Source organism: Bidens hawaiensis, unplaced genomic scaffold (assembly GCF_021521415.1).
Source record: "Bidens hawaiensis isolate Kalapana, Puna unplaced genomic scaffold, B.hawaiensis_p1.1 tig00012231_1, whole genome shotgun sequence".
NCBI classification, from domain to species: Eukaryota; Viridiplantae; Streptophyta; class Magnoliopsida; order Asterales; family Asteraceae; genus Bidens; species Bidens hawaiensis.
The window spans coordinates 216,211-235,318 of NW_027491990.1; positions in this window are offsets into that span (position 1 = coordinate 216,211).

A 19,108-nucleotide genomic window follows, 5' to 3' on the forward strand; every position below is an offset into this window, starting at 1 on the left:
TTGGGCAGGTGCGCCGTGTGACGGGGGAGGAGGAGCCCGCCGCTCGGCGCGGCGGGTGATGGCGGTGGCAGATTTTCCAGAATGTTCGTTTTTGGCCGACTTAACCTATTTTTAGACCCCTTGTTGCCTATATAAAGACCCCTAAACTCACCATTAACCATACCTTGAAGTCCAGACGAATTTGGTGAGTTCCAAGGCGACCAAGACCAGTTTCCGACAGCTTTGGAGTCGAAGAATCAGCTGGTGTTGCGCATATTGGTTGAAGGCGAAGAACACGGGTTCTATCTATTATTTCTTTCGTTTTAATTATTTCATCACCATGAATTCTTATATGTTTGTTTTGTTTAAACCTAAGATGCTAGGCTAAATTGCATGAACTGCCTAGGCTTATGATGAACTTGTTTTGACGTTTTGATTTGACTTTGGGATTGTTTAAGTTATGGTTTTTATGATTTAGTAAAAGATTTATCTATAATTAATTGATGTATATGGATACTTAGGATTGTTTGATAAGTTTTATTCCATAGTTTTCCTTGATTAATGTTTGTCATATGATAGGATTGCTATTAGGTCAATTACTTTGTGTTTTTGATTATTTTTATGATTGATGTCATGATAAGATCATAGGAATAATAATGTCAAATAAACCTAAGTGTGCTTCTAACCTAAACTCTGTAAAGTGCTAGGTTATTGATAAATCTTTGCTATTTAATCTTGATAGATTTAGTTCTTCTCAAGGAGTCCGTTTAGGGTTGATTATTTATTATTGTTTATCCAATCAATTAAGTATAGTAAATTTCCTTTGATTTCCGCGCTGTAAGGTACGATTTCGTATAAAGGAACTAAATTATAAACAATTGGGTGACCGTAAGCGAACTTGATTTTTAATACTAGTGTGCGTTAAAACTTGTTAGAAATCCATAGGTTTCTCTTGAGAAGGGTTAGGGGTCCTGTTCCGGTTTTCTTATAAGTGTCTATTTTACGATCCCAATCAATAACTAAATATTTTCTTGAGTCAATTCATTACTGAAATTTAGGGATTCTAGCCTAGGTAGTTTTCTCATCATCATCTTATTTTCATAACAAACTTTGCTTTCGTTTAAATTAATTTTTTTCTTAATTAGTTTTTAATTATAGTATTAAATTAGTATATTAATTAAAAATCCCCCAAACAAATATAATTAATAAGTCGTGTTTTATAGTCGAGTCTAATTAGCTAGTAAACGTAATTTAAAGAGTCCTGTGGGTTCGATATCCGGACTTACTTAGCTGTACTAGATTCGATTGGTTCACTTGTTGGTTAGTAGTTTAGTTAAGTTTAAGAGTCTAGAATTTATTACTTAGTGTTGGTGCATGTTTTGTAACAGATGATCTTTTGTGTTTGTTAGAATTGAGAGCAACGGTCAAAGGGGAGACTGTTGGTGCATTTTGTGACCGTCGCTATGCAATTCTGATCAGCGGAACGCCACAGGCGAAGTTAGCACAACTTCGCCTTAGGCGAAGTTAGAACAACTTCGCCAACGGCGAAGTTAGGACAACTTCACCTTAGGCGAAGTTATCACAACTTCGCCTACTGAAGCCCAGGCCCGAGAATGTTTTATATATATACGTGTGTCTTGTTTAGTTTTAGTAATCCAGTAATTCAGAGAGTTGTGTGTTACAGTTTGAGTGTCGAGAGAGAACAAACAGAGAGAGAGTGTCGTTAGGGACGACCCGAGGTAGAGCTCACATCGGGTCGGACGTGTTTCTGTTTATGTTACGGTATGTAACGTGTTTGTTTAATTATTATTATAAAGAATCTGCAGATTTGTTTATCCCGTTCTTGTATTTGTTCATGTATTTGTTCGTGTACGTGTTTGTGTTCTTCATCTTGTGCACCATTAACGAGTCTAGAAGGATTCCGCACTCCTAGACCTCGTGCGGATCTCGTATCGATCGGCGACGCCCCGGGGGGACCTACATGTGGTATCAGAGCCTTAGGCTCTTATGCTATGGTTCGAGATCGGCGTTTTGGTGTTTCTAGCACGAATCTGATGCGTTCTTGGCTGAACAGCGCCGCAGGCGAAGTTATGGGATTCAGGCAAAGTTGCCGTCACTGTTCGTAGGGTTTCGGCAATGTTATTGGCCAGGCGAAGTTAGCAGCCAAGCGAAGTTATGGACATGCGAAGTTATTGAGGGGTGAAGTTGACTTTTAGGCGAAGTTGACTTTTAGGCGAAGTTAACTTTAGGCGAAGTTAACGAGAAAAAAAAAAAAAGAGTATTTTAGTGTTTTCGTCTGTATGGCCCGGTGTACACGATTATTGTGAGACCGAAGATGTTGTTCCGTCAACGAGTGAAACTTGTTATCTCTGGGTTTTACGTGTGAACAAATACGTGTCAACTCTGTATATGGAGTTGAGTTTGTGAATGGGATATTGTTTGAAACTGGATATTGACACATATTTGGGTGTTTGTGGGCAATGAAATTGTTGTTGTTCGAGGTTGACCAACTGAAGAAAGTCAAATTGAACTGAAGGTTTTCGTCATTACTGGATTGCGGTCAGAGCATATTATTTATGTTATTTTCAAGGCGTTCGAGAATTGGATCCTGAAACGTGATGCTCATTTATTAGAGTGAAAATTCTGGAACAAGTTGGATTTAATCGGGAATTAAAGTGTTTATGTTCTTGATCGTTATCCCTGGTGATTGAAGATGCTTCAGATTAATTAATGGTCATGTGTTAGATTCTGTCAAGGTGGTTTTGTGATGAAATTGATCACTTGATGTTGAGTAGTTGAAGATTAAACCTTATCATATGCCGACGAGTTGGTGAAGTTGTGGAGGACGCCCAACTTCACGTGTTGGTGAAGTCAGATGGACTCACGTGATTGGTTGAGATGATCTATTGGCACGAGGATGCATGCATTTCAAAGACCTCAATCATTATAGTCGGAGAAGCTTACACTGAAGGGGAGATCTGATATGGAAGACGCTGGGTGATTGGGTGATTTGTGAAGCTACAGGACAGTTTCAGACACGGCTGGTTGATGAGCAAACAGAAGATCATCAGTTAAGAGGGAGTCTGTTGGTGCATGTTTTGTAACAGATGATCTTTTGTGTTTGTTAGAATTGAGAGCAACGGTCAAAGGGGAGACTGTTGGTGCATTTTGTGACCGTCGCTATGCAATTCTGATCAGCGGAACGCCACAGGCGAAGTTAGCACAACTTCGCCTTAGGCGAAGTTAGCACAACTTCGCCTTAGGCGAAGTTAGAACAACTTCGCCAACGGCGAAGTTAGGACAACTTCACCTTAGGCGAAGTTATCACAACTTCGCCTACTGAAGCCCAGGCCCGAGAATGTTTTATATATATACGTGTGTCTTGTTTAGTTTTAGTAATCCAGTAATTCAGAGAGTTGTGTGTTACAGTTTGAGTGTCGAGAGAGAACAAACAGAGAGAGAGTGTCGTTAGGGACGACCCGAGGTAGAGCTCACCTCGGGTCGGACGTGTTTCTGTTTATGTTACGGTATGTAACGTGTTTGTTTAATTATTATTATAAAGAATCTGCAGATTTGTTTATCCCGTTCTTGTATTTGTTCGTGTACGTGTTTGTGTTCTTCATCTTGTACACCATTAACGAGTCTAGAAGGATTCCGCACTCCTAGACCTCGTGCGGATCTCGTATCGATCGGCGATGCCCCGGGGGGACCTACACTTAGTGTCTAGATTAGCGTTTATTTAGTTAATAAATTAATAACTACTTCAAGCATATCAGGATCGTCAAGATAACATCAATCCTCCTCATCGAAGGATATGATTCTTTGAGTTGTTAACTTGGAAGTACGGAGAGGTGTTTCTCCGTTATCCATCTTTTTTTCTTTGGAATGCTTCTTGGACGCTGAGTATGAGGTCCCACCAATGTCAGATCCTCCCGAGATAAAGGATACATCCTTAGCTCCAGGTGGTGGAGAAGGCGCCCTTTCAGGTATCTTGACAAGATCCTGATTATTGTTCTTGTTTATTCCAAACAGTTCCTTTAGGTATCCTTTGCTGAGAAGGTATCATATTTCCTTTCGAAGTGCTATGCAATCATCAGTGCGATGGCCAAAGTCTTCATGGAATGCACACAATTTGGATTTGTCTTTGCTGGATTCGGGCTTTTAATTTTTCATGGGTCATATAGCCTTGTCACCTAAATCCTGCATGGCACACATTACATCACCAATATCAATGTTAAAACAATATTCAAAGATTTTAGGATACTCCTCATCATCTTCGTCTTCTTCCACGGCGTTTATCCAGGGATTAACTTGTTTGGTGTAAGGCTTTGGCCTATAGAACTTTTGTGGAGAGTTTGACTTCCTGTTGGTAGACTCATATTTCGGGATAACCAGGTTTCCATGAGCCTTCTTGTCATCCTCTAGCCGAATGTACCTTAATGCCCTGTTTTTGAGTTCATCAATATTCCTACATGGAGTCATGACAAGGTCATCATAAAAAGGAGAATCCTTCTTCATTCCCATCTTGAGAGCTTCAACAGCAGCTGCCATATCAAGGTTGGGGATATCCAAAGCTTCCCTGCTAAATCTAGTTATGTAATCCCTTAGGGATACATTATTATGTTGAACAATTCTATATAAATCACCTGTCATCTTCTCAAAAGATCTATTACAAGAAATTGATTATTGAACAAGTTAATAAAATGAGCAAATGAAGTAATAGTGTTGGAAGGAATACTCAATAACCATTTGAGAGCCGGGCCTATTAGTGTTGAACCGAATCCCTTGCATAGGCAAGCCTCTTTGATGTCAATGGGGATGGGGTTGATCTCCATCCTTTCTCTATACTGAGCTACGTGTTCCTCAGAATCCGTAGTGCCGCGTACAGCTTCATGCTGGGTGTTTGGAATTTCTTGGGGATCTCTACGTCACATATAGGCGAGGTGAACCTGGATAATCTGTGGCTACCTGCGGGAACTTCAGCTATGGGACGTATTATCCCGGGGATATTTGGAAATCATATCCTTCATTTTCTGCAATTCCCTGGTTATTTCGGGGGATATCCCCTTATCCTGCACAGATACATGGTTAGTGTATAAATTTGCATTAAATAAATTGTTACCAAGATCGTGAAAAGGTCTTTATTATCCTGAGCCTTGACGACTAGTTTCTCCATTGAGGGTATCCTCAGGATAAGGTGACGTCTGCATAGGGATAGCATCCCCGACATGCACTTCAGAGGACACCATGGGGGATCCTGTCAAGAATGTGCCAACTGGTATGGTTGAACGAGGCTACATGTTGATGGAGTCTGGCCTCGTTGGTCTGGGTAACTCTGAGGATACCGCAGGGTAAATTCCCCAGTATCCTGACTGCTGCTGAGACGGAGTCCATGTTGACTGTGTCCCCAAGGATCCTGGATTCTGAAGGATAGATGATCCCGGAGAACCAAAATCAAGAGCTTTGGGCATGATTGGAGTAGCCTCCTGCCCTAGTTTCTTCTTGATCCCTTCAATCTCCTTAAACAACCTTGAGTTGGTCTTCTCTTGCTGCTCCATGTGAGTTTTGACCTGTTTCATCAAAGAAAAAATGTCACTGTTAGAAATAACCGGATCTACCCGAGTAGAGGTTCCCGGGTACGGTGGAAGTTCTCCTCTTGGTTGAGTGTTCTTCTTCGGGACTGGTGGAGGACCAGGGTTAACAGTTGAAGCAGCGGTGACCACCGGAGCAAAAATGGAGCTGGTTTTTGGTTGTGAGGCCATAATGAAGGGATGATAGTAATTGAGAATGAAACAAACGGTTTTGATGGATTAAAGCACCGATGGCCCCACGGTGGGCGCCAAATTGTTTTGGTCAAAAATTAACAAAAATGATTTCGTAACAAAATTAGTAAATGGGACTAGGTGCTTGCTTGAAATGAATGTAAAGATGATAGAACACAGCGATTTGTTGTGAGGAAAAAACCCGTTATCCTGAGGATAACAAGAAAAAAACCCCAGGTGGTGAAAACTATCACCACCAGTTTATTAATAATCGAAAAAGGTTACAAGTGGAAGAGCTTTTCTCTTTAGATCGTGTTACAGAGTGTTACTAAGTCTAGTGTGAGAGTTGTGAGTGAAATGATCCAGAGATAGCTCTATATTTATACAAAAATAAAAGCTAACAATGATGCCTATTAATTAGGAAATAATAGACTAAATCCAATTAGCCGTTAATCTCTTCATTAAGCACGTTTCCTTTTTGTACACGTCCAATTAAATGCAAGTCTGGGTCTTTAGGGAATCATGGTAAATCTCTTGACCAGGTAAACAAGGAAAGACAGCAAACAATTTGTTAATTATACAATATATTTAGGATACCTGTTACCTTGGAGGATACCATATCTTGAAGTTATCCTAAACATACTACTTGTCTAGTATACTGAAAATTCGAGCCCTAACAATTATGTCACAACCGATCAATAGTCGTTGAACCGACTTGATCACCCAAATTTAAATCCATCTCAGCAAATTCACTTTTTCTTTTTACTTCCAGCTCATCTATATAACCGACCGACCAAGAAAATATGCTCCCAATGGGAGTAGTTTAATATTAAAAAAAGTTTCGTTAGGTCAAATATAGGAAAAGGAAAATCATCAATTTAAATTAAAAAACAGATAATGTGGATTTCCTTGAGCGGGTCTCCAAATAATCATTTTACGCCTTTGAATACGGCTAGAACTTTTAATTGAGGCTTGACGCAAATCAGTTCGTGAAGACATTTGATAGAGCTGATCTTTGGATTTATGATGAATTGATATTATCATTCTAGGAACTACTGCTATTGCAACTGCTACGGTGACCCATCACCGTCGTTGCCACAGCTGCTACTCCTACCCACAATACCACCACTGGCACCACTCTTACTACTATGCTATGTCTACTGGCTCCTATGGTTGCTACGACTGCTGTTATAGCGGCCAACACCACCACTTTACGTTGTGTAATGACTAGCCAAACAAGGATTTGGTCACTTACCTTCAAGACTTCAAATCAAGACAGACACAACAGTATAATATTTTCTAATTATTTTGAAGTCAACGAATTTTGATAGTCATTTGGTGGTTTCAATTCAAACATAAAATCCAAGACATTGAGAGTTGGAAGAGTTGTTAAAGTGATGAAAATTAGGGCCTACGACGCTTCTGGATTCCAACATAGTAAAAATCTAAAATTACTGAAGCTCCATAAAAATAAAACCTGGTGTCGACTTTAAAGAAGGGCATGGTGGTCAACAGTCCATATGTTGATCACTCGGTAGGCCTGAAAATATATTTTTAAAAAACTTATATATATGTGAAAAAAATATGTATTTTGAATGTTTAAATCCAACAATTAAGCCTATGTCCTGAGAAGTTGGTCCGGTGGTAAGAGTTCTACCCTTCCAAAGTGGAGACTCTGGTTCGATTTTCACTCGGGCCTATCCGAAGAACATCTGGGTGAAAGGATGAATCAGGGCTTTAATCCCAGGTTTGAACCTGATAAGGGGCGAGGGTTTACAGATTCTATCTGGTTCAGGGGGTATGGTCTCACTGCGGTCGAGGAGTCGACCTTGAACATAGCCCCGAAAGAGTAGGTTTACACGTGAGATTCTCTGCCCTTCAAAAATAAATAAAATTAAGCCTATTTTTATAAAAGAAATTTTTGCACAACCCAAATAATAACCAAGTAAGTCTGTTTAAAAATTTAATTGTTTAAACCCAAAACCCTTTTACTTAAGACTTAAAATTTTTTTCATCTTCAACCAAAAATAATTAACTATTCTCGAAGACGACCGTGATATAACCTCAAGCAACAACTTATTTTTTTAATAGTCGGGCAGACTGTGTATATTGAAAGTCTAAATGGATACACAGACTTAGTTACGTGGGTTAATATTTTCAAATGCAATATCTATACACCATTTAAGGTAAAATCAATTTCTCTTATCTAATTAGTTAACTCACCTTAGCCACAAAGCTTTCTAAAGTAAAAACCACTACTCTTTAATTTGATCATCATTTAGGGTAAAAAGAACTTCTCTTGTCTAGGGTTGTAAACGGACCAAATGTACATCGAACAGTTCGTGAACTGTTTGGTGGAAAGTTTGTTTATATTTGTTTGTTTAATAAATGAACCAACATTAACAAGAAATTTCGTTCGATTGGCTAAACAAACGAACATTAACAAAGCCCCCGCTCGTTCAATTATGTTCGTGAACGTTTAGTAATGTGTATATGAACGTTTGTTCATGTTCATTTATATATGTTATTCATGAATGTTTTTTGTACATTTATTTATTTTATCTAAACATTTATTTTTTAAATTTATTACCTCTAACTTAAAATAAGAAATCATATTCTCATATGATTTTTGCGTTGTTCGCGTTTCCTTTCTCGTCATTCATACATCGATCTCAATTTCTAGGCCCCGCCTATTTTATTAGTGTTCGTTTGTGTTCGTGAACACATTCATTTCCTTAATGAACGAACACGAACATAAAATCTTATTCCGTAAGCATTTGAGAACCATTCGTGAAGACATTATTTTCTTAACAAGCGAGCATGAGCAATGCCTTATTCGTATTCGTTCGGTTCCTTTACAGAGCTACTCTTATCTAATTCATTAACTCACCTTAGCCATAAGGCTTCCTAAAGTAAAAACCACTACTCCATAATTTGGTCCATACCTTAGTTGGTCCAACTATTTGATCTGTCCTTTTGAACCACAAACAAATCGTCTATCTTTAGTCGGTCCAATCGTTCATTTTCTAAATAAAGATACTTGATGAATCGATGACACATGAGATATGTGTTGTTCGTAGTTTGGTAGTAAAATAATGGATCTTTAGGGACATGCACACTTTAGTTGAACTTTGCTTGTTATTGTCTTCTAGTAATATCGTATATTGGTTGTTTCATGATGTTCGTTACAGTACTTATTTAGTTATTTTACTATTTCATGGTAGCTTTCTAATTAAGTAGTGTTATATTCATCATCAACGCACTAGCGCTATATGCCTTTGTGCTTTTGTTTTTGTTGCAGCGATTTTCTAGAGCCGAGAGTTTTACTGGAAGCAACCCTTCTATGACTTTATCTTTTAGGATAGAGATATGATTTGTCTACATCACACTCTATTCATATCCTATCAACAACTTTGCTATGAGTAGGATTTTGATGGATATTGATGGGTCGATATGGTGTTTTCTAGTTATATAAACATTGGGAGGTGGTTTGGACCACGCTCAAAAACTTAAAAGACCGCATATTTTTATAGTACTTATTTTTTGGTTGATTCATATATATTGCATGTTTATGTATATTAGATATGAAACTTTATCATATAAATCATATGGGGTGGGTTATTGTGCAGTAATCGGTTATCGTACATTAGGTACGCGAGATTTTAGAACGTCGATTTTAATTTCATGTGGTGGTATAGTCATAAATAGCATAAATATAATTCTACGATCTAATTCATCAACTGATTCATCGAGCATCCGTCCATATGAATACAATTCAACCGTCGTCCTATATCAAACTAACTTGCAGGTCGATATCAAACTAAATTGAGTTACGGCTCTGATACCAATCTGTAACACCCCGGCTTTAAGCGGAATACGCCGGGGTGTAACGTACAGAACATTCATAAGCTCGTAACGCTATTAAAGCGACATTAATTATATTTAATTCATTTCATATCATCAAAAGTACACGCATTGTTCATAAATAAAAGAAAACAATAACACTTCATCGAAAAAGTAAACAAGTTCTTTATTTCAAATATCCTAAGGCATACTAATGATCTTCGTCCTTAGCACACCATCAATTCAACCTGTAACACGTTGAAAATAATATATTTTGTCAACAATTAAGTTGGTGAGTTTTCATAAGTTTTTGCGTATACATAAATATAAAACTCGCGATTCAACGATCGTTATGCAATAAATATTCAAGCGTAAAGTAAATGAAATCAAATAGTGTCATCCACCCATTCGTTTAGCTGAATCGTTGAAGTCGGGGAAATGAGAACCACCTTACGTGAACAACCGAAGTCGTAACGTTAGACGGCGCGGGTACGTCCCGTCGGACCCTCCCACTATGTGTATGTGTTTACGTTTGCGTAACTTCCACCATAAAACAATAAACACGTTGCAAGAAAGTTCACGTATAATCATAAACATTATGCACGAATAATATTAGCAAGTAGATATAAGTGAAACGGTTTGTAAACAAGCACATAACTAACGAAAGAAAAACTTGTGATGTGCTACCCCCAAAATATTATAAAACGTTAAAATGGGCTTATGAAGAACTCACAGGGAATGATGAATACGATAATGAGAAGACGGTAAAGATTAGAGTAAGCTAGTTGGTCCGGCCAGAATTCTTGACAATTTGTCCTAATTATTAAAGCGTAAATAAAATAATTACTTAAACAACTAAATGAACAAGACACAAAGAGATGGGTTTGCAACAGATTTGAGGTTGTTAACGTATTAGATATATTTTATAGAATATTAATAAAAGTATAATTAAATTATATTAATAATTAGAAAAAGAACGAAGCGTCAAATTTGATTATTGAAGGAAAACCATTTATAAATTTCGATTTATCTACACGAAAAACATTTTATGTAATCTATTTTAATAGTTTTAACAGGGTTCAATTTAGAAAGAGAAGTAACACATTTATTATATATTTATTTATGTATATGAAAAATTATTTTTGAAATTTATTAGGGTTCGGTTCATTTAAACGACTGTGACAATATAAGGTTTTAATACCAATACAAATCTAGTTAATATGGTTTAAAATAAGAAAATTACAATAAAATAAATAAAAGCATAAAAACAGGACCAGGGGGTTCGAACACGCGCCCCTGGCCGAGTTTAATGTTGGCATAATGTGCACTGGCCACTAGATCAGTGCCTTAACTTGTTTACAAACACACAAAAGAATATATATAACCATTAGTTCTAACAAAACCCCCAAATCATATAAACCCTAATCAATAAATCCCAATTGAAGGTCTTGTACCCTCTGTCGATTAAAATAGATAGAGGGGTTTTAAAAATCATCAAAATCCGATCCTAACCCATGTAACTATTACCTAAAATGATTATGGATTGCAAGAGAACGACTAGTTAGGGTTTTGGCCTTATGCTAAAATCAGACGTGGTCCAGAACTAATTCAACGATGCAATTTGGATGAGGCTTAGGTTCGCAGAGTGCTAGAGAGTGTGAGGGACATGTTAATTGCGTTTTGGTTGAGTATTTGTACGGTTAAGAGGCCAAGATCAGTTAATTGCGTTTTGGTTGAGTATTTGTACGGTTAAGAGGCCAAGATCAGCTGCGCCAAAGATTTAATGAAATTAATACGAGCTAGCTGTCAATTAACGAACTTTCTATAATGTTTGATTTTGCTTTGAACAAGAAACAAGTATACGCGTTCAATTCCAAGATTCATGGCTGTTTTAACGGGTCACTTGAAGCAAAGATATGGAAGGGGGGGTCGATGGTGGTGATGGGGATGGGAAGAAAGGGGGGAGATTTTTATTATTTTGCAACATAGTCCCTTGTGTTTGGCTGTTGGTTAGAAGAGGCAAGATCTTTGTTGTAGGGGTTTAATTTGAATATAACTAATACTTTGAAGGCCTCGTTAACTAATGACAATACGAGTGACGTGACAAAACAGAAAATAATAAGAAATAAATTCGACGATTCTTATTAATTACAAAAATCCGATTACAAGCGGATAATAGAAGTAATACAAATATTAAAAAAAGGACGAATGTCACAACATTCCAAACTTTTAGGAAATTTCGTCCCGAAATTAGGAATTAACATCCGTAGCAAAAAGATGTGGATACTTAGTCTTCATTTGATCTTCACGCTCCCAAGTGAATTCTGCACGGTGCTTAGATTCCCAACGAACCTTGACCAAAGGGACTCGGCTACGCTTGGTTTCCTTATCCATTCGATCAAATGAGTAGACCTATTTACTTAGTTCACGTATGGGATGATATATATATATATATATGTATGTATGGAGGTATGTATGTATGTATGAGTATGTGTTACCTTATAGCCTACGGTTGTGTGATGATATTTAGTTCCTCGTGACTAAGAATGATGTGAGTAGGCTTATTGATGTGTGTGTGCATGGTGATTCACGACCGGGTCAAATATATTACTCGGGTTTTCAAATCCCGTGGTGGAGAGGACCGTGTGGCGTGATCATCATTTTGGCGGGTCAAATATATTACTCAGGTTTTAAAATCCCGTGGTGGAGAGGCCCGTTGAATGTTGAGCCGTGATCGGGTCAAATATATTACTCGGGTTGTACCCGTGGTGGAGAGGCCCGTATCACGTGCTTGGATGTGTAAGCTGTGACCGAGTCAAATATATTATTCGGGTTTGACTCGTGGTGGAGAGGCTCGTGTCACATGCTTAGGTCTTATCGCGTCCGGGTCAAATATATTACTCGAGTCTTGACTCGTGGTGGAGAGGCCCGTGTACGTGTGTTCGACGATGAATGTATTACTTGGTGAATTATATTATTTATTTTATTTTTATCCTCTCTATTGTTTATAACTATAACTTTTAAATAAAGTATGAATTATTGTTTATGAAAACTTGAACTCACTCAGCTCAAGCTGACTTTGTGTGTATGTTAGATTGACTTTCAGGTTAAGAAGTGGATGCTACCGCTTGGACGTGCTGGATGCTACTCGGGAGGTTGAAGGCATTTCTGGTCGAGGAATTCAATAAAACAAATATTTTATTTACATTTGATTTTGGAAACCTGTACCCGTATTTTGGGATTTTTAAATACTTAAACATTTTCCGTTGTTATTTACTCTGAACCTGTTTTAAATAAAACGACTTGTTTAGTTTTAAATTTTTGTGAATTTGTGGACGTGATCACCAACTGTAGGATTCCCGGGATTCGGGGTCTTACAAGTTGGTATTAGAGCCTTGGTTCGAGGGATCCGATCATTCCCGAATGCTTGGACTCGAACTGTAAAAGAAAATACTAGAAATGCCAACCACGAGTAGCTGTACGCCAAGAGGTAAATTTTATATTTGTTTATTCGTTTTAGGAGCATTAGAGTTTTATTATGTGTCTATTTGCTTAAATGTTAGATGGGATGCTAATATGGTTAGGGGCAGGGGGTGCTTAGGATGGGCGGGTAAAGTAAACAATTAATAAGACATGATCAACGTTATTAGCAGTTTACCATTTCCTTACATGTTCTAAATACCACTTGTACTTGACCGTGTTAAAATTCTGTCTTTGTAGGGATAAGTCATGGTTAATACTCGTACTGCTAAAAGAGGTCGTTCGAATATTCGCGGCCGTGGTTGTAAGCCGCATGCCGAGGCGGAGAGTAAGATTCCTACATCCCAGCAGGAGGAAACCCCGATTCAAGAGGAAGGGGATAACCCCGTCTTAGGTCCTGCTATACGCGCGGCCATCGCAGATGAGGTTTATCAGGTTCTTCAGAGCGTATTCCCGAGATTGTTGCTGAGGCGGTTAGGGTTGCAAAAGAGTCAATGGTTGGTAAGAGTGCGGATAAGCAGGGAAAGGGACAAGAGACTCAGGTTGAAGACGAGGTGGTGGTGTCACGTGAGAAGGAGGAAGAAGTTCGTGCGTTTAGTGTGTCTTCTAGAGGTTGTTCGTATGGGGATTTCAAGAAGTGCGACCCTCCCGCTTTCGATGGTACTAAAGATGCGTTGGCATCTCATCAGTGGGTTAGGGAGATGGAAGCCGTATTGAGGGTTAGTAAGTGCAAAGAGGATGATATGGTAACATATTCTACTGCCTCGTTTCGTTCCGAGGCGCTGTGTTGTTGGGATAATCTAGCTCAGGCTATGGGTAATCGATCTATTAGGAGGATGGATTGGGAAGAGTTGAAACAGTTGGTTATTGATCATTTTTGCCCTCCGCAAGAATTAGATAAGATGGAGCAAGAGTTCTTAGTTTTAGAAGCGGGTGATATGTCACATCGAGAGTATACTACAAAATTCAACCAAATGGCTCGCCTATGTCCCGATCTAGTTACACCTGAAGATAAAAGAATCAAAAAGTACATGAAGGGTCTACCGGTAGATGTTCGTAGGGGTGTGGTGACCACCGGCATGAGCTCTTTCCATTCGGTGGTTACCCTAGCAGGTACATTGTATGAACAGAGAGAGATGGTGAGCCCAACTGAATCTGGAAAGGATTGGAAACTGAGCTTTAACTCCAACGGAAAACATTATGGGGGCAATGATTCTGCGTTGGCTGGGAAGAAAGCGAGGACGGAGACGTCGGATCGTAAGAGTAAGGGGTATAGCGATGGATGCAGGAAGTGCGGGAAGCCGCATCGAGGGGAATGCAGGCCTGGGGCTATGCCCTGTTTTCGTTGTGGGAAGACTGGACACGCCAGCTATGAGTGCCCGACTTTGATTTGTTTCCGATGTAGGGGGTCTGGACATTTAGCGTCAAATTCCCTTACCAATAGGACGGGGGAGTCCGATCAGGGGACTTCCTCGAAGGGGAAAATGGAAGAAATACCGAAGATTAAGGCGAGTGCCTTTAGTATCTCGACAAAGGAGTCAAAGGAGGTCATGGACACCATTTCAGGTAACCCTTGTGATCATTTTATTTGTTACATTGCGCTGTCTATTTATCTCCCTCTCGAATGCTTTCGTGTGTAATCGTTTGGCTAGGAGGTAGTACGAAATCATTAGTAGGGGTGCTATTTATACCCGTTCTGTGTATGATGTGATGTTTTGAATTGTCGCAACCCGCGCTTGTTCCTCTGTAGCGGGATTTGGGGACGAATTCCATTCTTAGGGGGGTAGACTTGTAATGTCCGTAAATTTTTGATAAAATGGTTTAACCTTGTAATGTTGTGTTCACCTTCCCAGCTTGGCCCGACATCCTTCCGAGGGCTCCTTGACCACCCTCGAAAACGTTTCTCACTTAACTTTTCTACGAAGTTCAACCATTAGTAAAATAGAGGGACTAGAATGTATTATTGTTTTTATATTATACAAAAAAAAATAATAATAAACCCTAACCCTACAAGGTCCGATCGGTGCCCCCCTTCCCCTCTCTTCTTGATTTTCATGCAAGACCAGCTCATTCCGGCCATCCAAACTTCAATTCCATGTCGGTATTATATGTATACAACTCTTTTTCACCTTAATTCATCCTTATGGCGCGTTTATTCGTCGAAATTCGGTTGTTTTTAGGCTTCCCGGGTGGCTGTGCAATTGGGCAGTTTCGGGGCTGTTCCGGCTAAGGTTTTTGCACCACAAACTTCCTAGGTATGTCACTTACAACATACTAAAATTTCGTGGTCATTGGAATTGGTTAGGTCGGCCAATTGTTAATAGTTTGAAAACTAGGATTCGGTTGACTAGTTTGTGAGTTGTTGTGTTTAACGCGTTGTTTAAGGGAATTGACAACCAATTCGAATATTGTAGACTTGGCATGATGTGTGGGCTGTGAAAAACTGATTTTTTTGAGTATTTGGGGTGAATTGGTTGTCGGTTACTTGAACGGGTCAATACGGCGCAAATTCGCGTTTATTGGTAATTTGTGCATCGTGCTTGCGAATTACCGACCCATTCAACTCGTGTAGCGTCGTGTGGACTTGTTGGCTGTAATTTTACTAAATTTGGTCCACACGGGGCTGAGTCGGTATCTAAGTGCATAAACAACCTGTTAGCGCGCATATTCGTTAAAGTCAACAACTTTCGAGGGTAAATTGGGAACCCTTTGTCCCCGGGATTAACTAAGGGTGGTTTTGGTAAATACATGGCCTCGGGGGCTGATGTAATTGAATTTGGTAATGGAAAGGCTTTAGGTCAATCAAATCATGTCAGAACGTCTCGTAGGATAAGCGAGTCGGTATGTTTAGTTAGTAATCTTTGTGTGCAATCCGACAGGCTTGTAAACTGTGGATTGGCTTTGAGGTTCTCAAACCCTTTGGTATTTGTGCAGCTCGTTTCAGGTGAGTTCATGATGCCCCTTTTTAATCTTTTTACGTTTTGGGCTAGCATACACACCGTATTACAATTATACCCGATTTTACTTGTTACAACTCTTTTAATGGTACTACATGGTCTCACTCATGATTGTGCATTTTGAAAGTTATATTTGAATTATTTTATATGATTTAGGATATTTTAGACTCGTTTATGGTCTTGTATCCTTTAAGGTTACACACATTATTGATGGTCTAGACTCGAGGATGTTAATAGACTTGGTAGTAATTGAATATGAGTAGACCTATTTACTAAGTTCACGTATGAGATGATATATATATATATATACATATATATAGATATATATATATGTATGTATGTATGGAGGTATGTATGTATGTATGTATGAGTATGTGTTACCTTATAGCCTACGGTTGTGTGATGATATTTAGTTCCTCGTGACTAAGAATGATGTGAGAAGGCTTATTGATGTGTGTGTGCATGGTGATTCACGGCCGGGTCAAATATATTACTCGGGTTTTCAAATCCCGTGGTGGAGAGGACCGTGTGGCGTGATCATCATTTTGGCGGGTCAAATATATTACTCAGGTTTTAAAATCCCGTGGTGGAGAGGCCCGTTGAATGTTGAGCCGTGATCGGGTCAAATATATTACTCGGGTTGTACCCGTGGTGGAGAGGCCCGTATCACGTGCTTGGATGTGTAAGCTGTGACCGAGTCAAATATATTACTCGGGTTTGACTCGTGGTGGAGAGGCTCGTGTCACATGCTTAGGTCTTATCGTGTCCGGGTCAAATATATTACTCGAGTCTTGACTCGTGGTGGAGAGGTCCGTGTACATGTGTTCGACGATGAATGTATTACTTGGTGAATTATATTATTTATTTTATTTTTATCCTCTCTATTGTTTATAACTATAACTTTTAAATAAAGTATGAATTATTGTTTATGAAAACTTGAACTCACTCAGCTCAAGCTGACTTTGTGTGTATGTTAGATTGACTTTCAGGTTAAGAAGTGGATGCTACCGCTTGGACGTACTGGATGCTACTCGGGAGGTTGAAGGCATTTCTGGTCGAGGAATTTAAATAAAACAAATATTTTATTTACATTTGACTTTGGACACTTGTACCCGTGTTTTGGGATTTTTAAATACTTAAACATTTTCCGCTGTTATTTACTCTGAACTTGTTTTAAATAAAACGAATTGTTTAGTTTTAAATTTTTGTGAATTTGTGGACGTGATCACCAACTGTAGGATTCCCGGGATTCGGGGTCTTACACAAATTAAGGCGATTACTACTCGTAGCGGTAGGATTTTGGATCCCGAGGTGAGACAGAATGAAGTTGAAATGGAAGATGAAGAGGTGATGGATGAAGAAATCGAGATGGAAGTACCGGGTAATGTGCAGAACACCGCACCAATTGCACCGCCAGTAGAGAAGAAGCCGGTTGAAGTCCGGCTATCATCTTTGATTGACCATGCTCGTATCCCATATCCCGCTCGAGCGAAACAATAGAAATATATGTGGGAGTATGGGCACTTTCTTGATATGTTCCGACAATTGAAGATCAATCTCCCATTCATTGAAGCCCTCCAACACATACCGAAGTACGTGAAGTTCTTAAAGGACATGTTGAAGAGGACGGATAGGTTAGGGGAGGTGTTATCGATTCCACTCATGGGAGATTGTTTGGCAGTAGTGTTGAACCGCGCACTCGAGAAGTTATCAGATTCGGGTGTGTTTATGATTCCATTTTTATTTAGTAGTGATGCGATGTGCCATGCATTGGCGGATTTGGGTGCAAGTATAAATTTGATGCCGTATTCCTTGTACGAGAGGTTGGAGTTAGGCGAGCTTACACCGACTCGCATGTTTTTATCGTTAGCCGATCGTTCGGTTAAGTATCCGCAAGGTATTATTGAGAACCTGCTAGTGAAGGTGGATAAGTTTGTATTCCCGGTAGATTTTGTGGTGCTCGACATGGAGGCCGACGAGAAGGTTCCCATTATTCTTGGTCGACGGTTCTTACGTACTACAAAGGCACTTATCGATGTGTATGATGGGAAGATCATGCTTCGGGTTGGTGATGAGAATGTTACTTATGATGTCGCGAGGTCGATGAAGCATCCAAGTGATCAAGATGATTTCAGTGGTCCATGCCACTCGGTTTATTTTATTAACTCGTTTATTGCAGGTATTGATAGATGTTTCAATTACATTTGTGGTGCGGATCTTGTGGGAAGTAATGGTTTGGTAGATTGTGATGATTTGGGTGAGAACGATTCGGTTTGTGATGAGTTGGCTGAGATTTTGGGTCTGCCCGAGATGATAGAGGTGAATGAGATTAGTTGCGAGAGTGAGTCGGGTTCTGAGGAGAAACCCGCTCCGCTGGAATTGAAGGTACTCCCGTCACACTTGGATTATGCGTATCTTGATGAGGGCTCGAACTTGCCCGTTATTGTATCACCCAAGCTGACGGAAGAACATAAGTCAAAGTTGATAGACGTGTTGAAGCTACACAAAGGGGCAATTGCATGGAGACTTTCCGATATTCAAGGTATTAGCCCTGCTTATTGCACGCACCAGATTCTAATGGAGGATGAGTACAAGCCGGTGGTGCAACCACAAAGACGTCTCAATCCAAATATGCAAGAGGTGGTGAAGAAGGAGGTATTGAAGTTGATAGACGCCGGGATGATCTACCCGATTTCCGATTCCCCATGGGTGAGCCCGGCCCAAGTTGTTCCAAAGAAGGGAGGTATGACCGTCGTGATGAATGAGAAAAATGAGCTTATCCCTTCGCGTACGGTTACTGGTTGGCGTGGGTGTATTGATTACCGGCGGTTGAATGATGCCACCCGGAAGGACCACTTCCTGTTGCCGTTTATTGATCAAATGTTGGAGCCTTTGGCAGGTCAGCAGTTTTATTGTTTTCTTGATGGTTTTTCGGGTTATTTTCAAATTCCCATTGCACCGGAAGACCAAGAGAAAACAACTTTTACATGTCCCTATGGCATGTTTGCGTACCATCGCATGCCGTTTGGACTATGTAACTCTCCGGTTACATTTCAACGTTGTATGGTAGCCATATTTCAAGATATG